Here is a 25,305-nt window from a genome sequence, read left to right on the forward strand (position 1 = left end):
CATTAATGGGGAAAAGATCAAAATTTGAATTCTGAAGTATGGTTCCTACTGAATATGTGGCACTTTCACATCATTGTAAAGTAGAAAAATTATAGGTCAAATCACAGTAGGTCAAGCACTACTTGTATATGATAGAGACTCCTGACAAGGTTTAACTGTGACTGAGCAATCACAGCAACCTTAAGTGTGGGTAATCAGAGCATAGGCTCCTCAAATAATGGTCTGGTTTACCTCACAGTCTTCTTCTAGAACAGCAGGAGTGCTAGCTACAGGCGAGTCTGAAATGAGTCTTGAAGGAGATTGTGAGAATCAGTTTTGGCCATGGGACCAATTATACGAGAGGGGATTAAAGCTTGTCACACCAAGCCCTAAATTTTTCCATATAAATGATAGCCAATCATTTTATTTTTAAAAAAACTTTCAACTTAATGGTAAAGCACTGGAAGGTGAACATTAGAAAACACAGCTGGTCTCTTGTCCAAAAACCACCTCAAGTCTCATTAGCTCTACATATCCACCTCTTAACTTCTGCTGCTCTTGCCGAAAGTTTGCATCTATGGTCTTTAACAGGGGACCATCTTCAGGTTAAGAGAACAACCCTGCTGGAAGTGCCAGGGAGTTTATGATCAACAGCCCACTCCATCCCAGCCTTGTAGCCAATGTAACTGATTCAATAACTGATGCAGGAGTAAAAAAGCCCAGCTCCCTTGGTACAGGATGAAACAAGCACCAGGTATAATTTATTGCTTCAGAACTCCTGCAAAATCAGGCTGATACTAGCACTTTATCTGACCCTAAACTCTTGCTTGCTTTTTTCTGTTTTTTTTTTTTTTTTTTTTTTACCCTTCCATATCCTGCTTTCCTGCTTCGTTATCAGTTTCTTCTGGGAGTACTTCCTTAGGAATTCATATTCACTCAAATCCCTGGCTCAAGGTCTATTTCCTGGAGACCTTGTCTGAAAACACTGTAGATTCAGCGTTCTGCTGCCCGTAAGAGGGCATGAGCACAGTAGAGTGCCGAAGGCTGGGGGAAGACCCGAGGACAGCCTCACGGAGTCTAGCTCATGCATCAGAAAACGTACCACTGCCAGTGTAATGCCATCAATGACAAGGTGTGACCAGCCACATCTCAGCAGGTACGGTAACCTGTCCAAACTAACAGATGCAGGACTTTGTTCAACTGTGGCAGAGACTAGCAACACTGTGAAAGATAACTCAGGAAAAGCCCCTGACCTACTGCCCACACTGTTCTAGAAGCATCTTTTATTCAAGATGTCCCAAAAAACATAGCAAATGGAAAGGGAACAAATCTTGACAGTTGAGTATGCCTATGTTTTGAACTATAAAGTGCCTAAGATAATAATAAATATTTGTGAGTAGAAAATAGTCAGATCAGACTGAATACACCAGAATGTGAGAAAGAAGTTATTTAGTCTTTGAAGAGTTGAGTCTGCAAAGCAAAGGCAAGGTCAGTTACATAAAATTCATTAATATTTTAGACTTTTGCACATCTACATCTTAGGGTTTAAATTTTTAATCCACTTAAACTTCAATTAGATGAAATTTTAAAACTTTCAGAGTAATTTCTATTTAATGAGGAAGGTAGGAATTTGTATCCCATTAATGGAAGAGGAAAAAAAATAGTTTTAAATGGTTAAATGAATAAGGTCACAAACAGCAGAGTTAGTGCAGGACATATATTCAAAGTAATTTTCTGACTTTGAAATCCAATTCAGTGTATTTTCAAACTTAGAAGCAGTGGATCAGTTAGTAACTTAAGCCTAGGCAAGATAGTTAATCATTCTGATTCTGACACTTCTTTTAATCTCTCTAGCTTGGTCTCCACAAGGTTCAATCCGTACCCCTCATAGCAATCCCCGGAGCCAAATTGTATTATCTCAATGGCTGCGGACATACTCATGAAAGGTACTGCTCACTTCTTCAGAGAAGTACTTTAAAATTCCCCTAATATACCTGTGAGTTCTGATGATCCAATCCAGATTTTAACAAACTTTTTTGTTCGTCAGAATTACATAGAGGTTTTTAAAAAACAAAACAGTGAAGTACCTGTGATAGAAACCCATCTCATCCCAGAAGTTTAGACTTAGTGGATCAGAGGTAAGCTCTTGATGTCTGTATTTTTAACATTTGCTCTGGGTGATTCTCATGCGAAACAAAGTCTGAAAACTCCCCCTCCTACCTAACTTTGCTTAGTTCTGAACTCTCATCTCACAATTTTCTTCTCTTTTCTTTGGCCCTGGGAACCTTGTCTGGTTTCTCCCTTAACTCCCTCGATCCTGGTTCATCATTGGATTTAATTCAGCAAACCCCCTGAGCTTTCCTTTTTAACATGAGTAATCATCTTCCTCTTTGAAAATTACTTTTAAAATACAGACAAACTCATTTAAACCCACAAAAATGACCTCCTGATTAATGGCATCAATCTTAAAGGCACTGCCATATTTTGTCTCTTCCATTATAAGTAGTTAGAGATTTTTGTATTATCAGAAAATTAGATAATATACTGCATGAAATACCCTCTTTTCTCAAAATACCAAAGAATGGTTTGGGCAGGGGTGGGAAATCCCAAAACAACAGAAAACTATGTGATGACAACTTTAAGAAAGTCATTTATACTTAACTGAATATTATTTCCCTTTAATCCAGTGGTCAAAGGAGGGCTCTGAGACTGGTTTTTCTTAGTGGCTTGAAGGATTCTATGTCTTGACAAAAACGGAAGCAGACAAAGGTCAGGATCCATGTTTGTAAACATGTAAAGGTCACATCAGATAGGAGGCAGGCGCTCTAGGGCACTGGGCAGAGACATAAGTCTAGTGTTGCAAACACTCAGCAATTCTGGACAAATTAATCTGTGACTCTTTCATATAATATACGTTTCTCTTACTCCTTCCATCTACAATCAACACAGTCCCTCTATATGTGCGAAATCAAGGAAAGGCCAAACTAAGCACATAAATGAATCACAGAGTAAGCCCAGAATAAATCACAAGAACTTGTGTATCCCAACAAGGAAGACTGCATACGTAACAGCAACACTGCTGTGGATCCTGGAAAAAGGACATCAATAGGCCTAAAGTAATTTCATCCCCGGTGTCAAATTTAACCTGAAAATATCTGTAAGATATACACTTGAACAGTCCTCCATAAAACATTCCCTAAGTGATAATGCAAATGAACAGACTCAGAATAATGTTTACCACACACCCAGATTCTATATGTATTGATCTCAATATCACCAGTCTTATAAAACTAATAGCTCTACCTAATTTAGAAAAGTTGCTGAAGAGATCTACATAGATATTTAACTTACTTTAAATTCAAAGGCTGAAAACAAAAGGACTTTATCATAAATGCAGAGATTACCATCATAATTTTATCATAAAAAGTAGAAGATGATTTAACATACCTATTCCTTTTGAGAGCTCAGAAGCACAACACTACTAAATCAAAGCACAGTGTTCCAGATATTTCCAAACTTTATAAATTTTGTTAAAACTGACTCTTCCAAAAAAGTAAATTTAATGATAAAATTCCTGATGTGCTCATTTTTACAGGTGTTGGCCAGGAGCTAGCCTGACAGAACAACAGTGGCTGTGGTCCATGGTACAGGTACAGTACAGAAAATTAGGAGGAGTCATGGGCTTTTCATCTTTTAGGATTTGAAAGAGCTCCACTGGCATTCCATCACCTCCACTAGCTTTGTTCATAGTGATGCTTCTTAAAGCCCACTTGACTTCACATTCCAGGATGTCTGGCTCTAGGTGAGTGATCACACCATTGTGGTTATCTGGGTCATGAAGATCTTTTTTGTACAGTTCTCTATATTCTTGCCACCTCTTCTTAATATCTTCTGCTTCTGTTAGGTCCATGCCATTTCTGTCCTTTATTGTGCCCATCTTTCCATGAAAAGTTTCCTTTATAACTCTGATTTTCTTGAAGAGATCTCTAGTCTTTCCTGTTCTGTTGTTTTCCTCTATTTCTTTGCATTGATCGCTGAGGAGGGCTTTCTCGTCTCTCCTTGCAATTCTTTGGAACTCTGCATTCGAATGGGTATATCTTTCCCTTTCTCCTTTAGCTTTAGCTTCTCTTCTTTTCTCAGCTATTTGTAAGGCCTTGTCAGACAACCATTTTGCCTTTTTGCATTTCTTTTTCTTGTGGATAGTCTTGATCACTGCCTCCTGTACAATGTCATGAATCTCCATCCATAGTTCTTCAGGTACTCTGTCTATCAGATCTAATCCCTTGAATATATTTCTCACTTCCATTGTATAATCGTAAGGGATTTGATTTAGGCCATACCTGAATGGTCTAGTGGTTTTCCCTACGTTCTTCAATTTAAGTCTGAATTTGGCAATAAGGAGTTCATGATCTGAGCCACAGTCAGCTCCCGGTCTTGGTTTTGCTGACTGTATAGAAATTCTCCATTTTTAGCTGTAAAGAATATAATCAATCTGATTTCGGTGTTGACCATCTGGTGACGTCCATGTATATAGTCTTCTCTTGTGTTGTTGGAAGACGGTGTTTGTTATGACCAGTGCATTCTCTTGGCAAAGCTCTATTAGCATTTGCTCTGCTTCATTCTGTACTCCAAGGCCAAATTTGCCTGTTATTCTAGCTATTTCTTGACTTTCTACTTTTACATTCCAGTCCCCTATAATGAAAAGAATATCTTTTGGGGTGCTAGTTCTAGAAGGTCTTGTAGGTCTTCATAGAACCTTCATAGGACCTAAAAGATGATGCTGTGAAAGTGCTGCACTCAACATGCCAGCAAATCTGATAAACTAGCAGTGGCCACAGGACTGGAAAATGTAAGTTTTCATTCCAATCACAAAGAAAATCAATGTCAAAGAATGCTCAAACTACCACACAATTGCACTCATCTCACTCACTGGTAAAGTAATGCTCAAAATTTTTCAAGCCAGGCTTCAACAGAATGTGAATCATGAAATTACAGATGTTCAAGCTGGATTTAGAAAAGGCAGAGGAACCAGCGATCACATTGCCAACATCCATTAGAACATGAAAAAGAAAGAGAATTCAAAAAAAATATATACTTCTACTTTATTGATTATGCCAAAGGCTTTGACTCTGTAGATCACAACAAACTGTGCAAATTCTTCAAGAGATGGGTATACCAGACCACCTGACCTGCCCCCTGAGAAATCTGTATGCAAGTCAAGAAGTAACAGTTAGAACTGGACATGGAACAACAGACTGGTTCCAAATAGGAAAAGGAGTACGTCAAGGCTGTATATTGTCACCCTGCTTATTTAACTTATATGCAGAGTACATCATGAGAAATGCTGGAATGGATGAAGTACAAACTGGAATCAAGATTGCCAGGAGAAATATCAATAACCTCAGATATGCTGATGACACCACCCTTATGGCAGAAAGCGAAGAAGAACTAAAGAACCTCTTGATGACAGTAAAAGAGGAGAGTGAAAAAGTTGGATTAAAACTCAACATTCAGAAAACTAAGATCATGGCATTCGGTCCCATTGCTTCATGCAAATAGATAGGGAAACAATGGAAACAGTGATAGACTTTATTTGGGGTTGAGGGGGGAGGGCGCTCCAAAATCTCTGCAGATGATGACTGCAACCATGAAATTAAAAGATACTTACTCCTTTGAAGAAAAGCTATGACCAACCTAGACAGCTTATTAAAAAGGAGAGACATTACTTTGCAAACAAAGGTCCATCTAGTCAAAGCTATGGTTTTTCCAGTAGTCATGTATAGGTGTGAGAGTTGGGCTATAAAGAAAGCTGAGCACTGAAGAACTGATGCTTTTGAATTGTAGTGTTGGAGAAGATCCTTGAGATTCCTTTGGACAGCAAGGAGATCCAACCAGTCCATCCTAAAGGAAATCAATTCTGAATATTCATTACAAGGACTGACACTGAAGCTCCAATACTTTGGCCATCTGATGTGAAGAACTGAGTCATTGGAAAGACTCTGATGCTGCAAAAGATTGAAGGCAGGAGGAGATGGGGATGACGCAGGAAGAGGTGATTGGATGGCTCATAGACTCAATGGATATGAGTTTGAGTAAAATCTGGGAGTTGGTGATGGACAGGGAAGCCTGGCGTGCTGCAGTCCATGGGGTCACAAAGTTGGACATGATTGGGCGGCAAACAAAACAAGGAGGCCATAGGCTGTAGGCTGTGACCTATAACCTTATGCTAATACCTTTTAAACATGCTATTTACCTACCCTGTCACTAGAAATGAAAAAAATCTTTTATCTCAAACTATGTTTAACTTCCAGTATTATGTGAAATCTAAAACTGTTTCAAACACACTTTAGTCCTGTTTCCATTTAATGGTGCAACTTCAAAGATAATTTGGAGACAGATCAGGGTCTTTATAATTTTATCTAAGAAAATCTAGTCTTCACCTTGTAGTGTGATGAGAATTAATATCATTCTCATCCCTAGCTTGTCTGCAATAAAGAGAGCTCTGTGGATTCTAAGGATGATCATCAATAACTAGGCCACTTGAAAGATGTTTATAACTTCCCATTTTGTACTACACATTCTGAACTTGAAATAGCTCAATAGACAAAGTACAGCTTTCTTGCCTAATTTGTTCATTTATGTTTCCCTGTGTCAAAATGCCTGGTAGGGTCTTTTCAAACAGGTAAACTGTACCCAGTGAAATCTCTGAAGTGAAACCATTTATTGTGCAGTCGTGTCCAACTCTCTGCGACGCTAGGGACTGTAGCCCACCAGGCTCCTCTGTGCATGGGATTCTCCAAGCAGGAATACTGGAGTGGATTGCCATTTCCTCCTACAGGGGATCTTCCAGACCCAGGGATTGAACCCGCATCTCTTGCATCTCCTACATTGGTTCTTTACCACTGGGAAGCCCTGGGAAGTGCCACCTGGGAAGCCCTTTGTCTATGTAATTAGTGGTATTTCTTAGGTCTATCCATATAGAACCTTCAGGTTCTGGGGTTCTCTCTGCTAATTATCAGTGCATGAAATGCATTTCTTCCCTTCCATACCACCCTCAACTTGGAAATTTCAGTGACATTTTCTCTGCAGAATCTAGTTGGCTTATATAAAAACACATAGTCAGTACCTTCCTGATGTTTTGCTACGGCCCTAAGGACAACCTGCAAAGCAGGCTCAATGTAGGATTTAAAAGTAAATGTGCTGAAGAAAAATCATAATTTGAAAAGATACATGCATGCCAATGTTCATAGAAGCATTGTTTACAATAGCCAAAACATGGACACAACCTAAATGTCCACTGACAGAGAACTGGATAAAGAAAATGTGGTGTGTGTATACATATACACACATTTACATACCTATATATGTATATATATATATACATACACACACACACACGCACACACAGATGCTGTAATGTTACTCATCCATAAAAACTCATGAAGGAAATAATACCATCTGCAGCAACATGGTTGAACTTAGAGATTATTATACTGAGTGAAGTAAGATAGGCAAAGACAAATATCTTAAGATATCATTCATATGTGGAATCTAATTTTAAAAATATATAAACGAACTGATTTATAAAACAGAAACAGACTCACAGACTTCAAAAACAAACTAATGGTTACCAAAGGGAAATATGGTTTGGGGGAGGGATAAATTAGGAGCATACACACACTATTCTATATAAGACAGAGAAACAACAAAGACCTACTGTATAGCACAGGGAACTCTACTCAGTATTCTGTAATAACCTATATAGAAAAAGAATCTGAAAAAGAATAGATATATGTATATGTATAACTGAATCATTTGCTGCACACCTGAAAACTAACACAACACTGTAAATCAACCATACTCCCATAAATTTCCTTTTTTAAATGAATGAATGTAGAAGATAAAGTGGAGAAGGCAACGGCACCCCACTCCAGTACTCTTGCCTGGAAAATCCCATGGACAGAGGAGCCTGGTGGGCTGCAGTCCATGGGGTCTCGAAGAGTTGGACACGACTGGGCGACTTCACTTTCAGTTTTCACTTTCATGCATTGGAGAAGGAAATGGCAACCCACTCCAGTGTTCTTGCCTGGAGAATCCCAGGGACGGGGAGCCTGGTGGGCTGCCGTCTATGGGGTCGCACAGAGTTGGACACGACTGAAGCGACAGCAGCAGCAGCAGCAGAAGATAAAGTCTAGGACAGTACTTGAAAGATAGTGAGAATTGGCCAAAGGAAGGAGGAGAGAGAGAGCAGAAAGCACAGTAAGCAGAGGGAGTAACACAAGCACAGGAATGGGGGAGTAATGCAGGTTGGTATAGAGGGAGGAGCTGTGAGCAGCAGCAGGAGATGAAGCTGAAGGATGAAGCAAAGCCAACTCATGGAGCCGCAGCCAAAGAGTTGATATTCGGTTCCCATCAGAGCACCAGCTACTGCAAAATGGTGAACACAGAGGAGACCAGGCTGACCAAAAATGGTGAGGAGGCATGGCAAATGCAGGGAAAGTGACTCTACTATTCCCCATCACTGTTTTCAAGACTAGCTGTGGCGATATAGCTAGTGTATGACGTGTGCAACCTTAACCTCTACATTGGCAGCACTGCCCATGAGAGCAGTGAAAGAAGATTTTCATCAAAGATCTTCACACCTCTGCAGGGAAATAGTCATAGTCATCATTAATTTTTATAGTTGTCTTGCAACTGTATCTTAAACAATCATGGCTATAATAGCCTCAATAGTCTTTAAAAAGATAACCACTATAGATATCTTTACTAAATAAAAGCCATTTTGAATATATGAATATATATACATACATACATTTTTAAACTTTTCCTTAAGCAAAAAATTACATTTATAGCACCATTACATGACAGAATGAGAAAAAACAAGTACCATTTATAGAAATAAAATACTAAACGATAATGCCACAACTATGCAATATTAAGGAGGCTTAGATATCATGAAATATTTTTGTTATAAAAGATTTCAAACGTACAGACAAGTACAAAAATAGAACATCTTCTTATTCACCATGCATATTTAACAACTGTTAATATGTTATCATCTTTAGATTTTTTAAGATAGTTTTCCAGATATAAGTGAACATGTTTGTAGTCCTCCCCATTCCTAGAACTAAGTGCCTCTTCAAGTTCAGGTTTATGTGTTTATTTCACATTTTTTCAGCAAATGTGTGTATCTAATAACCATATATCAGAGAAAGCAATGGCACCCCACTCCAGTACTCCTGCCTGGAAAATCCCATGGACAGAGGAGCCTGGAAGGCTGCAGTCCATGGGGTCGAGAAGAGTCGGATACAACTGAGCGACTTCACTTTCACTTCTCACTTTCATGCATTGGAGAAAGAAATGGCGACCCACTCCAGTGTTCTTGCCTGGAGAATCCCAGGGACGGGGAGCCTGGTGGGCTGCCGTCTATGGGGTCGCACAGAGTCAGACACGACTGAAGCGACTTAGCAGCAGCAGCAGCAATAACCATATATAGAGGGTTCTTTTATTGACATACATGGTATCATACTATAACTTGCCTTTTTCCCTAAAAGTTATGTTTTGAAATTAATGCATGTCAGTACATGGAAACTGGCTATCCATTGTGCAAATAAATGACAATTTATTTATCCACTCCTCTACTAATGGGATTTGTTTCTAATTTTTTCTATTGCACACAATGCTGGAAAGCATCCAAGACTTTCCCCTAGGTCTATATGTAAAATAGCAATTGTTCAGTCATTGCTGGTTCTTGCTCAATTTTACGAAAAGTTATCAAATGGCTCTCCAAAATTATTACTGAATTCATACCTTCTTTGACATAATATACTACAATAGACAGACTTACTGTTTCTTCATGCTCTTATCAATCTTGATATTGTCAATCATTTATTTGCCAATCTTATGGATCAAACCATATCTCACTCTGGTTAAATTCGTCCTTCCCTGAGTACTGGTGAGGCCGAGCTTATTTACATGTGTTAACCAGTCCTTCATATTTCTTCTGTGAACTGCCTATTCATACCCTTTGCCCATTTTTCTATAAGTTTTTCCTACTTTGCTTAGTTTGTGTAAATTCTTCATCAATTTTGGATTCTACCTCTTTGTTCAGTAGTACTTTTTTTACAAATATCTTCTCCAGTTCTTGGCTTAAATTTTTTATTAAAAATTTGATGTAAGCACACTACTAATATTTTATCATTGTGTTTTTTGTGACTGAAGAATACCTTACTACCCTAATATTAGAATGAAAGCCTTATGTTTTAATATTTTATAGTTATGTTTTTCAAATTTCTGTCTTTACTCCTTCTGGAATTTACATTTGTGTATAATGTCAGATAGGAGTGAGATTTTTTTTTTCCGTATGAATAACTACTTGTCTCAGTGCTGTTTAATGAATAGTCCTTTTGCCATTGCTTTGCAAAGGCATCTCTGCTGTATGCCAAAATGTCATTATATGCTTCTTTCTGGCCTCTGTCTTCTGTTTTATTGATACATTGTTCCATGAGCTAAAAACATAAATGATGATTTTTTTTTTAAATAGTAGCTTAAAGGTTAATGTTCAGCTCAAATTCCACAGATAGCAATTTAGTGCCACTGAAACATATATTTAATGAATTTTCTTTAGCGGTAGCATCTAGTAAAGGCACACACACGGTTTAAACTCCAATAGTCCTGGGCTAATCCCAGCTGGCAAGGAGCCATCAACATGTGGCTAATTATTCTCTGCCCCTCCCTACGTTCTTATCTATAAAATGGAGGGAAAAAAAGTCCCCTGCCTGCTTATGATCTATTACTCTGCTTATCTCCTTCCTTTCACAGACCTTGTCATAGGCTATAGTAATTTTCATTTGCTTACTTATCTCTCCATATAAATAAGAATATAGAAGCCCTTCCATTTACCACTGTGTTCCCAATATCTACAACAGTGATTTATACAAGATATATAGTCTGAAAATGTATATCAAATTATGAATAAATGAACGAATTTCTGGATTTAAAGAAGCTTAAAAATAAACATAAAAAAAAAAACCTTGGAAATTTGCTATGAATAGCATTTTACAATTTTTTAATGTTGGAAAATACTTTAATACTATTATAAAACCTTATGATTATCCCTTGCTAAGATGAATGTGACAGATTCTACCTCCTAAAGATATTGAGGGGCAGGAAACTGCAATATATGTTAAAATGGTCATGAAAGGTCTCAGGGACTCTGAGAAAACTTCTGAAAAAAAAAATGAATATAGATGAGCAGCAAAGACTTTACCAATAAAGGGGACAGCAAGACAAAAAAGCTCTCACCAGGAAATGAACATGGAATGATTGAGATGAGAATTTTACAAAACTGTCAGTAGACACTGAAAGATGTGAAATACAGTTTTTAACAATTTTACCCATTAAAACACTTCCCCTTTCACTGTTATATATATTTTTTCAGAGGCATTAATAGTATACTTAAACTATTTCTTTGTGATAAGAAAGTTAGGTGAGAGTTTGAAATCCTATATTCCTCCAGTATCAGGATACACACAGAACATTAAAATCCCGCTGACCTGCAATCTTAGAGAAACCAGCCCTTCTGTTGGATTTCCGGTACTTCCTGTTTCTTGATAGGATGTGTTCTGAGTATTCTAACAGTGTAATCAAAGGAAGGGATAATTAGACCTTTCATATTATTTTAACACTGACTTTATCAAAGTAAAATAACATTGATTTTGAGTAGTAAATTAAATCATTTCAAACAGGCAGAATTCTATTAAACCAAAAAATTATTTCTACATAGAGGGCTTCCTAAACAGAGTTTGATTTTCACACAGTTCATATTTTTAATTAAAAATGTGTCTCTTTATCCACTGTAATATCTAAGTAAATTTAGTTCATGTTTAATATTAAGAACACTGTCATATTTCCTCAAAGTAAATGCATGAAAATTATATGAAAATCTGTCACCCAATTAATCAGAGATTTGTCAATATCATTAGCATTTGTATTTATTGCTGTCTATAGAAACCCAGCCACTTTTCAGTTGTCCTTTTTTAGTTCTTCCTCTCTCTTTCATTAGGCTAGTGGCCCCTTGACTAATTTCCCTTGCTTATATCAAAAGTAAAAATTAGTCTGACTAAAGTTCAAGTTCTTAAAAACAACAAAACATGGAATCATAGGCAAAGACTTACTTAAATAGAGGGGAAAAAATACTTGACATTATATGGGGCTAAAGATTTTGATTCTGCCAATAATTTCGAGAATCTTAAAATGTTAATAAAAGGTCAGTTCTTTAAAAATCCTTCTGACCCATCAAAACACATTTAACTATTCAAATGCCATTAGGAGGCAATGAAATAGACTTTTCTTAAGCAGATGACCTAATTATGCTACAGTTCTCATCTCTGTGTGCTTAGTCACTCAGTCGTGTTGAACTCCTTGAGACTCCATGCACTACTGCCTGCCAGGATCCTTTGTTCGTGAGGATTTTCCAGGCAAGAATACTGGAGTGGGTTGCCAGGCCCTCCTCCAGGGCATCTTCCCAAACCAGGGATGGAACTCAGGTCACCCTCATTGCAGGCAGATTCTTTACCATCTGAGCCACGAGGGAAGCAAAATTCTCATCTCTAACACACTGGAAATATTTATTTTATCAGGTATATTTAAATAAAATTCTTATGCAATAGATATCAGTTTCCCTGTTTTAGAAAATGAAGTTGAATAAAAATAAGACTAATTTTAAATGGTATCTAAGAATAGTAAAGTTAGAGAAAATCTCAAACAACTCAAGAAAGAACTTTCTGAAAGCAATTTTACTACTCTTAAATTGATCAGTATAATCAGTATATCAACTGAGCTGTCAAAGCAACTAATTTCATACTGGTTTCTACCTTTTCACTATAGAGATCTCACACAAATTTATTTTCTGATTTCTTTGTATCCTTGCCAAGCACAGCATTAATTCTGCCTCTGTAAGCACAGCATATCCAACATTCAGCCCATAAAGGTGTGTTCTAGACTCTTAGTAATGTTATGCTCATGAACTGGTTTGGAAGGGGGATAGAAAGAGAATGGAAAATATATTTTGTCTAACACTGCTAGAGACAGGACTCTGTGTTAAGGGGAGATAAAACTCCTTTCATGGCTACTTTCTCACACATACACCTTCTCACTCAGGCTATAGTAAGAGCTTAGAATCCAGTTCTGCTGACTAAATTCAATGTTCTTTGACTTTCCTAGTGGCTCAGACAGTAAAGTGTCTGTCTACAATGCAGGAGACCTAGGTTCGATCCCTGGGTTGGGAAGTCCCCTGGAGAAGGAAATGACAATCCACTCCAGTACTATTGCCTGGAAAATCCCATGGACAGAGGAGCCTGGTAGGCTACAGTCCATGGGGTCACAAAGAGTCAGACACAACTGAGCGACTTCGACTTCACTTCTTTCTTTCACTTTTCCACTGACTAGAACTGTCACTGATTTTCCATTAGTATATCTAGACTGGTTAAACACAGAAAGTAGCTGGGACTATAACTCAAAAGATTTCTTCATGAATGCAGTATGATATTACATAGTCCATGGCCATCTAGAGTGAAAAATCTAAAATACACTGGGAATCAAATTTTAGAAGGCACTATGTGATCTTTCTTTGAATCAGATTTACTACTCTCATTAGTTTTCTATGCCTCAACCTCAGTAATTAGGGGAAATTTCAAGAAATATATGGTATAAAAGAACTCAATGGGAATTGTGATTGTCAAAATTTCCTGCTCTGTTCATTTCTTATTAATTAGCTGCTTTCTCTCTCAGGGGGGCTTATTTCTTCTTAATGAGAATTATATGAACTAATCCCAGATTAGTCATGGTTAGTCTTTGGAAAATCTTACTGTTGTCCAAGATCCTCCTTTCTCTAAACTTAAGCAAAAACAAGGAAATGGTAAAAGAGAAAGAAAAAAAGAAGGAAAAGTCAGATAATGTCAAATTTATAGAAGCATATAGAAAATGTCCATTCTATGAGAGGTATCGGAGAAGGCAATGGCAACCCACTCCAGGACTCTTGCCTGGAAAATCCCATGGACAGAGGAGCCTGGTGGGCTGCAGTCCATGGGGTCGCCACAAGTCAGACATGACTGAGCAACTTCACTTTGACTTTTCACTTTCATGCATTGGAGAAGGAAATGGCAACCCACTCCAGTGTTCTTGCCTGGAGAATCCCAGGGATGGGGGAGTGTGGTGGGCCACCATCTATGGGGTTGCACAGAGTCGGACATGACTGAAGCAACTTAGCAGCATGACAGGTATACAAACACTATAGGAAATCTCTCATATTCTGAAAAAACGCTAATGAGCTAAAACACACCTTATAAAATGATGAAATACAAAGTTACGTGAATTAAAAGATTGTGGCTCTGGCCTGTGCACAGATCAGTAGAGTAGATCAAGTGTCTCAAATTCTTTGCAACTGAAATGCTTCTCGAAAAGTTTTCCATGGACAAAATTTCATCAAAAATACTCCCTTCTTTATTCACCTCTTAGAGATTTGCAACTTTAGCATATTAAAGAATCTGAGGAGTATTTCTCTATAGAGCCTGTTTAAACTTATATAACCCTAAATTCCCCAAGCTTGCATGATCATGAAACCTTTCTAAAGAACATTTCTAAAATTACCTTCCAAACAACATCATTTGGAATATGCTGAACTAAAGAATATGTTAGTAAACCCGGTAGGCATGGAAATATAGAATGTGGAAAAAAAAAAAAACTTAAGTCAGTAAAAGATGATGGGATGAAAACTGATACTGGAAAAACTGACTGTATTTTTAAAATTTGAAGACGCTATTTCTCTACCTTAGATCTTATACCAAAATAAACTTCAGGCAGATAATAATGTTAAACATGAAAACTATACCTTTAAATTAAAATATATATTTATTATGTTAAGAGTATTGGGGAAAGCTTTCTAGACCTAAGGAAGAAAACTTTATAAATATCATTACATTATTTAAAACTTCTACACAGCACAAAAACAATACAGTAAGAGTAAAGTCAAAATTAAAAGTGGTTAAAACTTTTAATTTGCAATACATACAAGGGCTCTCACCCATCAACAGTAAAAAGAAACAGAAAAACGGGTACCATAGTATGATGGAGAATTCATAAACGTGGAAATGTTGATAGAATTTAAATTCTAAAATGATGGTCAATTTAACTACTAATAAAATAATGCAAATTTATACATTTTTTTCACCTTTCAGATTAACACAAATTGGAAAAAAAAATAACATTACCAAGGGTTGATTAGAAAATAGAGTGATGGAATGTTTTATCCACTGTTGGTAAGCACTCATAAAAAGTTTCTAAGGAACAATTCTCAAATAGCCACCACATTTTAAAATGCAGTTACCTTCTGCTTCAACTCCACATCTAGAACTATATTTTCAAGAATATGCAAAGATGTGTATAATAGGGCATACTGATTAAACAACTGACTTAGAATGTGATGACATGAATTTTCTTCTGTTTGGATGTGTGTGTTTTTACAGATATTCATTCAGTATATACGGATACAGATTTAATCAAGATAAAAGGCTCATGATTCATGAACAAAAAAAAAAGCAAATGAGAAAGAAAACTTACCAGGAAATAGTGATCTGCAAGTAACAGAGCAACTACTTTTACCCTAAATGGTCAGGAACAGTAATTCCTAAGTGTCCTTTAAGCTAAAATCTGAGTGATAAGAATAATTCAGACCAGAAGGTCATAAATACAGAGTTTTTATTTTATCCTAATTATACTGAAATTTTGCTGTAGAGATGTTTAATAATGCAATTTCCATTCTAGAATCATCACTGTTAACTGCTGTGCTAAGAATATTAGACACATTAGAGGGCAACCTATATGAGGATTCCTGCTCTAGGCCCAGTGAAATACAATGAAATCTTGGTCTACAGTAGCAATACCAAAGTTGGAGAAAGTGAGGGGGGTTGGAATATATTGCAGCAAAATTGATAGTGCTGACTGATCTACTAGATATGGAGATGAGAAAAATACAGGATTTAAAAAAATGATAATTTTGACTTAAACAAGAGGAAGAAAGATTGTGTCTTAGATGAGAGACAGTTCTTTAGGGGCTATGGGGAATTAGTAAACAATGCTTCTGCTTTGACTAGTTATGGGGAGATGCCTAACCCATATCCAAATAGATGTTATCAATCAGGCAAGTACATGTATGATGCTAGGACTCTAAGAGAAGACAGATCTGGAAAAAATTTTAGAATCACATAATTAATTTTAGGGCAAGAACCAGAATGTGATTACCTAGGAAGCAAGGAGAGGAGGAAAGAAGTGGATCTGAGGCCAATATTAAGCACTGACCAGGTGAGAAGAAGAGAGTCTGAGTCGTATTTCTGCAACCTCCCAAGCTCTACAACTGTATCCACATTAGCTTCTCTGCTCCTCAGTTTCATCACCTATAAAATGGGGGTAATTATAACAAAAATTCCCAAGGTTTCTTGGAGGATTAATGGGGGTAACTATAAGAGAACTGCACAGCATCATCTCCATCACACAGGAAGGGCTCAATGATTGATTATTATTTGTTTCATGGCAAAGATATCAGCAGTTTTAACAGCATAGAAGTAGAAGCAACCTAAATCATAATAAAAGTAATAAGTTTTAACAATCAGTGAAGGCAAAATTATATGCAGATTGAAAAAAAGAAAAAAAAAATTCTAAGTTGGTATGAAATTACTAGTTAGAAACAGAAACCTACTGGAAGAAATAAAATCATATTGGTTTTGTTCCAAATGAAGAATTAGAGAAAATTATAAGGAAGAAAATCCAAAAGCAGCTCAGTGGAAAAGGGCCTCAGAATGTAACTGATTGGTATCTTAAAGGCTAAAACAATAAAGAAGTTAGGCTCTCTGCCTCACAGCAGCATTCTACATTAATTATTATACCTCCACCCAACATTTAGTCCATAATATATGTTAACCATGTAGCTCTAAAATTCAGGTATGAGGCTTATTTTACAATTTTCACTGCAGTTTTTAAATAAAGCATCTGTTCATTTCATCTTAATTTTTAAAACTGTACAGACTGATTGGAGAAGGCAATGGCACCCCACTCCAGTACTCTTGCCTGGAAAATCCCATGGATGGAACAGCCTGGTAGGCTGCAGTCTATGGGGTCGCTAAGAGTCGGACACGACTGAGCGACTTTACTTTCACACGTTGGAGAAAGAAATGGCAACCCACTTCAGTGTTCTTGCCTGGAGAATCCCAGGGACGGGGGAGCCTGATGGGCTGCCGTCTATGGGGTCACACAGAGTCGGACATGACTGAAGCGACACAGCAGCAACAACAGCAGACTGATTATCTTGAATATAGGGGGGACCATCTTACTATATTTCCATTTCTTTCATTAGGTCACTGGAGGGAAACATTAACACTTACAACTGAATATTTTCTTCAAAATGTACATGGCTTAAGGCTACTAAAAAATTAAGAATTTGAATATTCTAAATAGTGTTAATGAGGTCTAATTATTTGCATTTTGATCAACATTTCAACAAAATGATGTCAAGAAGAAGCTCAATTCTCTTGCTGCTTTGATTTATCTAAATCTTTTTCTAAGAACATTGCTTTTCCTCCTTCCATTCAGGGGTAATATCCTGCACTACCCAGAGTCACATATGAAAAGACAAAAAAAACTCCCTATTTGTGTAGTCACTTATGTGCAGCTGCTGAACTCTCCAAACAACAGCTGGGCAATTATGACTATCACCCTTGTATTCTAGAACAGTCTGAAAATCATTTGTATTTAAGTTAGAGCTTCAGTGCTTCTGCTATGTGTTAATTCTCTCTTCTTTTTATCATCCCCCTTCACTCTTTGCATTCTGCCCACCCACTTCCCTGCCTCCTTCCTTATTTCTCAATACAAAATTATATCAAACCCACTGAGCATCATTTTCCCTTAGGGGAAACAATGCTAAACTTTACTGCCTGTACAGTTATTTTGGCAACTTAGGATAACTTCCAGCTTGGATTTTTCTGTCAAAAAAGCATTTTGAAGGAAAAGCATAAAAGTGTTAATATGCTTCTAGGAACACGGGGGATTTAATCTCACCCTTCATTTTCAAACTTTTTCCATATATACTTCTTACAAAATTAAAGTGAATGAACACTGATTCTGAATTGTGTATAATCAGGGAAATTGTAAACTTCAAGAGGTATTTGAAAACTTGTATGACTGCCCATGAATTTATTCATATGAATTTTACACTCTTCCCACTTGAAATAAATCTTTAGCCTGTGCCACCCTGTCCTTTGATCTTAAGGTTGCTGCTGCTGCTGCTAAGTCGCTTCAGTCCTGTCCGACTCTGTGTGACCCCATGGACTGCAGTCTACCAGGCTGCCCCGTCCCTGGGATTCTCCAGGCAAGAACACTGGAGTGGGTTGCCATTTCCTTCTCCAATGCATGAAGTGAAAAGTGAAAGCGAAGTCGCTCAGTTGTGTCCAACCCTCAGCAACCCCATGGACTGCAGCCTACCAGGCTCCTCCATCCATGGGATTTTCCAGGCAAGAGTACTGGAGTGGGGTGCCATTGCCTTCTCTGGATCTTAAGGTTACAACCTTACAAATTAAATGAGACAAACTTCCTCTTCCTGCACACCTAGTCAATCATTACACTTCATCAAAGAAAGAAAACCATAAAGCTCCTGACTAATGTCAAGGCATGGAAAACTTTGTGTCTGGGGCCCATCAAGTTAGACAATTGAATATTATAGTGTAACAATATTCTCACTCCCACCTCTGGCATTCCCCAATTCATTTCATTTATACATATACCTAAGCATCTTTCTATTTCTACTTCCCAAAAATAGATGAGAGAGGGAGAGGATGAGAGAGATGGAGGGAGGGAAAAGGAAGGAAAGAAGGGACAGAGGGAAAAGAAAAGAATAAAAAGTAAGGAGAGGAGAGGAGAAAAAATACAAGAAAAGGGTAAAACTTAGGTTGTACATCTTTTTGTAGAATGAACAAGGAGATAAGAGAAGCTATAGACATTGTAATGGAATTGGAATATTATGCATCCTTTAATCCTTACACCAATCCTTATACCTGGCCTTTCTTACTCACTTGCTACCATCAAGGAATTTAAGAAATTGATCACCAGAGGGCTTGTGCAATCTACCAAAGATTACATACCAAGAAAATAGGAGGTGGAAGGACCAGGGCTGAGGGTCAGATCTGATAGATCCCAAGCCCCAGACATTTTCAGTCCATCTTCCTTGGGATGTTTCCATTTGCAAATGGAAGGGTGAATCTTTCTCCTTCACACAACCACATAGGCACATCTCTGCAAGTTTGTGTGAGATTGCTACCTGGCAGAGGAGCAGCCAGCACTCTTATCTGGGGTCAACACTGATCAAGAAACACCAAAGAAGTTATCTGCTAGTGTCTCCTTAACACCTTCCCTTCCAAACTCCCAAGAGTCTTGTCCACCAGGCAGGGGAATCCCAGGAGCCAAAAACTATTGAGTCACCTATTGCTAGGAGCCAAAAAGGGAAAGAAGAAGTTGAACTGGAGTTAGAGAAACTGTGCAGTGGGAAGAATCTGCAGACATAGAATGGTGCATGAGTACCCAGTGAAAAAGCAAGTTTTGAATTACGGTCACATTCAGAGATGTGGAAGAACAGGCAAATAACAGTAAGTGACAGAATCTAGACTTCAACTTGAGACTTTCTAACTATAGACTCTGCTGCAAACCATTATGCTATACTGCTTGACAGGTTAACAACACTCACCCCCAAATCATTTTTCATTTTAACTGTGTTCATAGGAATTGAGCTCAACTATGCACTACTTAGAGAACACCAGAGAATATTTATTCACAAAGATTTTTTTAATCTTATTTGGAAGTATATATGACACAGAAAAGAAATATATACTGTAATATCAAGCATTAAAAAACACACAAAGAATGAATTGAAGGAACTACACCAGCATGTCTTAATGTTTGACAAGGGAAAGTGGAGTAAGAAATAGGAGTTATGGTTCAGTTTTTTTTTCTTCTTCTTCTTCTTTACATGATATTTTCTACCAATTCCCTGAAATGATCTTGACTGTTTTTATAACTACCAAAAAAAATCTAAGCAATTTAGAGGAGGAGTTCTATGCTATTACACATTTTATATAGATTGTATAAGAATTTTATTGATTTGGCTGATTCTGAAATGACTAGAAACAGTCCAAAAGTTTTAAAAGTTAGATGTTTATAAAGCAAGAAACTTAATCTAACAAGGAATATTTAAATGGGCAGCTGAGTGATTCTCAATTGTTTGAGAGTTTATAACTTCCATGCCACCTCCTAAAATTTGATGCCATGCTTAAGCATTGCCATGGTGCCAAATTGTGGTTACAGATGTGTATTTCAGTTACCAGCAAAGAATGTTCAGTAAATAACCTTATGGTACAGGGTTCCTTAAGAAGGCAAACTCTCCAAAAACGTATAAATTGCATCAGGGGGTTTTTCTAAAGTTATAAAATGTGAAGCTAAACTTACAAAATCATCAATAGTATACAAGAGTAGTTTTCTGTGGGCACAGAGTTAACACAGATTTCAAATGCAGAATGAGGCGAAATCCATTCCCACACATCACAGCCACACAGTAAAGCTACTGGGGCCTCTTGCAGCTGTCTGGAAGGCACAGCAAAGTCAGAAATCGCTTTCAGTAAGAGGCACTGAAAGTCCTTTTGTTTCAACGCCACATTCCTTCCAGTGCCTCTCAGTTTCATTCAACTTCACACAGTATTTTGGGTAAAGTTTCCTCTGTGTATAATACCTCTCTGAGGTCAGAAAAATAATATTGTAATGACCATTTGGGCAACTGTCTTATTACAAATTCCCCATGTAATTTTGCCAACAGACAGACTGGAATGTCTGGCAAAACCATTTTAATTAGAACAGATCTAACCTGCAAAGCATATCTCAGGAAAATAGCAGGCCTGGAGGTGCATGGGTGTTCACAGAGCGCCAGGAAGAGAGCCCTCAATCACTGGCTTCCCCGTCCAGCTCCGATTCATCCTCTTGTGCCTTGGGTGCCCTGTTCATAACATGAAAAAACTAAGAGAAGCATCCCCTTCTGGGATCTGCACAGTATTTTCCTGAGCACTATTGAAAGACTTAATCTCACAGAAGGAATAGATGCAGGAAAAATATTACTATTATTATGTGTTGTAGCCTCCTCAACATTGGCTCTTATATAAAACAGTAACTACAGGTAAACTTTAAGCATATGCCCAGAAGTGGTTTTATTTAAACAGCAGTTGTCTGAAATACGATTCTTTGGGGAATTTTCTCTCCATGACCCACACTCCATTTCCCCTGACCTCTATATAATCTTTGTTCCTTGCAGTTTTATGGTTTCACTGATGACAGTATTTAGGTTTTTTCCCCTTTCTCTAAAGAATTTATAATTTAATTATTCTACTTTTTATATAACCTGTGTGTACAGATAGGAAATATGAAATGAATGTTAGCTACAGAAATATACTATGTTATGTTTAATATGATCTAATATAATTTAGATTTGGGGGACTCGTTTTACTAATGGATAACACATCATGTGTTTTCTCCTCCATTTAATATATATTTTGTTGAATTTCTGGTTTAAAAAAAAAAGTGGTAAGGAAAGCAAAAGTCAGAGAATAGTGCTTATTTAAAAGAAGATTTACAAAAAAGATTTGGGGAGAAGGAAAGAAAGGTAGCCCATGGTTTGTAAATGAAGAAAATAAGAACATTGTAGAATCTTTGTCCTACAGGATATGATAGTAAATGCTACTTCATTCTAAGGGTGAGGGGGAAAAAACGGACTAAGACTTTGCATTCTGGAATTCAGAGGAAAAAAACGTGAAGCAATGAAAAGTCAGTAGTAAAACTGTTACAACAGGATACGTTAATTGTGTATAACTATTTTTTTAGACACTAAACTCAAGTACTACACACTAAATAATAAAAAATAAACATTGTTGCATCTTTCAGTCTTCAGCAGATCAATAGTCATAAGAAAGACAGAGGAAAGCTGGCTGACCATGATGATGACAACTTCTTCTACATGAATAAAGGAACAAATATCCATTCAACATAAAGCATTTCTCAGAACAGCTGGGTAACATTACAGCTCTCTGTAATTCACATCTTTTAATGCCAAGACTTAGCAACTGAAGACTTATCAAAAAAAAAAAAAAACACGATAAATAGGCAAAATATACAATAGTGAATATGGCCTCATCTCGAAGCAGAACAGACTTTTATCCATAAAACACTTTATGAACCATGTAAACAATTTAGGCTCGTCCAGGCTCTTAGGTTTGCACTGAACATGCCTTACTGAAAGCTCCAAGATGCTCCAATATTCTGACCTTGAAGCTTCAAAGATTCAGTTAAGGTTCATGTAGTATTTAAATCTCAAAATAAATCTTAAATTGTTACTACCCTTTGAATCATTTCATTTTCTAAATACTGCATAGTTCCTTGAAATTCTTTGTTTTCTAAGCATCTTTTCACCAACGAAGTAAACACCCCTAAGGACTTTGCTTCTCATTCGTTCCCCTTGAAAATAAATCAGGTTGGTGTCATAGTAAATTTCCTGATGGATGATTTCTAAAAAGTTTGTGTGCACATCCCTGCTGTATTTTAGAATTACCTGCTCTCCTCACAAATATTTTCTTCCCTCCGTAGGATAGACTGTTTGGCATGAGACTCTGCATAATAAGGGGAGCACTCCAGGGCCTCAAATAAAGAAATTAAATCAGGTCAGCTAACAGCCCAATGTTTACCTATGGATCTTAAAATTACCAACACTGAAAAGCCCAGAGAAAAAAAGAAGATTATAACTGGCATAAAAACTCCAAGGTAGAAGCATCAGGGGCAGAATATGGCTTAGCATTTAGTTTACAAAGGATTAGCTAATTCTTCCATAAAAGGATATTTTTAATGTATACCTGAACAATAAGAAACTGTGGAAAGAGGATGGTGAGTGATGACAGAGTTACTGCCTCAACACTGGAAAGAATGGGGTGGGAATTGAAGTACCAAATACCTCTGGACCACCCACCACCCACTCTATCCACCAAGAATAAAGCAGCCTCTGAGGGTGATACAAAGCCCAAGGATGATTAGGAGCTAAGAAGAGATGTTTGTTGGGACGACCCAGACTTGAACCTAGAGGAGATAAAAAGACAGCTGTGATGGCTACTTTCAATCTATTCAAAAACTACAACTCTAGCAAACACAGTTAACAGCAAGCATCCTCAAGGTCAGGGGCTCCTGAAGAGTTTTTATAACCATATCCTTATGAACAGAGAATGATCTTTAGAATGAATGGTGGTCTCTAACTGGTTAGCTGGTAATTGGTGTCATATACTTATGCAAACTGAAAGAGAAGACAAACTTGATGGGCGAACAGGTGGAAAAGAGTACCTACATGAGAAAGGAAAGTGTGAAGTAAGAGGAAAAGTATAAGAAATAAAGAAAAAAAAAGAACAAGGAGAAAATAATGATAAAAGATGGAATATAGTACAGCCCAAATTTAGTTTCAAAGAAAAACTAAAGAAATATGAAATAATTTAAAACTTTTTATAAATATAAAGTAAGTTAAAAAGAAATGTCATCTTTAGTCAACTGTAACATTAATCTAACTTAATCCTAAGTATTTAATGAAAAGAAATGTATACAATCCCTTCTATTCTCATCTGATCCCATTACTATCTCATAGGCTTCTTGTGGTTTGAGGAATCACTCAATTTTTATCTATATTTTTTTAGAGCTTAAGGAAATGCACAACAAAAATCCAGGCTTCATTTACACATACTGCTACTGCTAAGTCGCTTCAGTCGTGTCCGACTCTGTGCGACCCCATAGACGGCAGCCCACCAGGCTCCCCCGTCCCTGGGATTCTCCAGGCAAGAACACTGGAGTGGGTTGCCATTTCCTTCTCCAATGTATGAAAGTGAAAAGTGAAAGGGAAGTTGCTCAGTCATGTCCAACTCTTCTCAATCCCATGGACTGCAGCACACCAGGCTCCCCCATCAATGGGATTTTCCAGGCAAGAGTACTGGAGTGGGGTGCCATTGCCTTCTCTGTCATTTACACATAGGTATTTTTAAAAATCACACAATTTCTAATGCAACAGGAACTCCATATATTTTTTAAAGTAATTGCTTCAGAGTCTGCTGGTGTTTTAACTCAGACAAAAACAAAGAATGAGATGCTAAACACACTGGGGTCACTTTTTTTATGCTTTGTAGTTACATAATGGTTTAACTCTATCATCTTCAAAAATCAATTTGAGGGAGTCTGAGCTCAAAAACTCAGTGGTATGTTTGTGATCTAAAAAGTTGACCTTCATTGGCTATCCACCTTCCAAACCTCCTTGCCTGTCACCTGAAGATATGGCTCAAACTCAACCAACCAAAGGAATCCCTAAGCTACTTGTTAAAGTCCAGACTCTGAGCCCCATTTAAGAATTAATACTTCTGAGTCTAGGGTGAAGGGAAATTTGCCTTTTTAGTAAAGGTCCCAGGTGATTTTAAATTCAGCCACACTTAAGAACCACTGCCATAGGAGCAGTCCTTATAGCATAAATCATGTGTGATTTTGTTTTCTCATTTTGAGTGATATATGACAGCAAAGACATTTTGTGTCATGGGAACTATTACAATAGACATATAAAACTTTCACGAACAGCCTTTCAAAATTATGTACCAAACCATCATTTGATCACCTTTAAAAAATCTATATAGGAGCCAGATAAGTATCCTATGGGAACAAGTAGACTTGAGGGGAAAAAAAAACTGCACCCCTGATTGCTTCTGAATGTAATCAAGAGTAAAGTGTTCACTCCAGCCACCTGTGAACAATCATGCTTGACATGTGACGTGGAGAGCAGTCACTTGTTTTAGACTCCACGCCAGCACTTCTGTAGATTTATGGTGATAGAGATAGAAATTCATTTCCTTAGCTTTTAGTCCAATAGAAGCTAAATTCTCAATTTACTACTTCATGACCTTTGCCAGAAAAACCAGTTGAAGGCTATAAAGAGAAAATTCTTTCTTTGGTTGTGTAATATGCGGCCACAGAAGATGAAGGACTTGAAAAAACAGGAAGTGTTTTCAGCGTGGTGTCTCAAGTGGCATAAGGAAATTCTAAAAAGTAAAATTTTGGCTAATCTAAGAATTGATTACAGTGTTTGCTAAATTCCTCCAGAGCTAATAGTTACTCTCTAAAGCTTTTTAGATTGACACCTTACAACTAATTGGCTTAGTTCTTTTTAAAGTTCATCAC

At 37.3% G+C, this 25,305-nt stretch overlaps 1 long non-coding RNA gene across 1 annotated transcript in view; it reads right to left on the bottom strand.

The window, feature by feature from the left end:
• LOC133251997 (uncharacterized) overlaps positions 1-25,305 on the bottom strand; it is a 110,418-nt gene that overhangs the window by 79,122 nt on the left and 5,991 nt on the right. Inside the window, exon 2 of the long non-coding RNA XR_009737789.1 lies at positions 11,535-11,612. This is a non-coding gene — a long non-coding RNA (uncharacterized LOC133251997). The remainder of the gene's footprint in view (positions 1-11,534; positions 11,613-25,305) is intronic.

The sequence above is a fragment of the Bos javanicus genome, chromosome 7 (assembly GCF_032452875.1).
Source record: "Bos javanicus breed banteng chromosome 7, ARS-OSU_banteng_1.0, whole genome shotgun sequence".
Classification (NCBI taxonomy): Eukaryota; Metazoa; Chordata; class Mammalia; order Artiodactyla; family Bovidae; genus Bos; species Bos javanicus.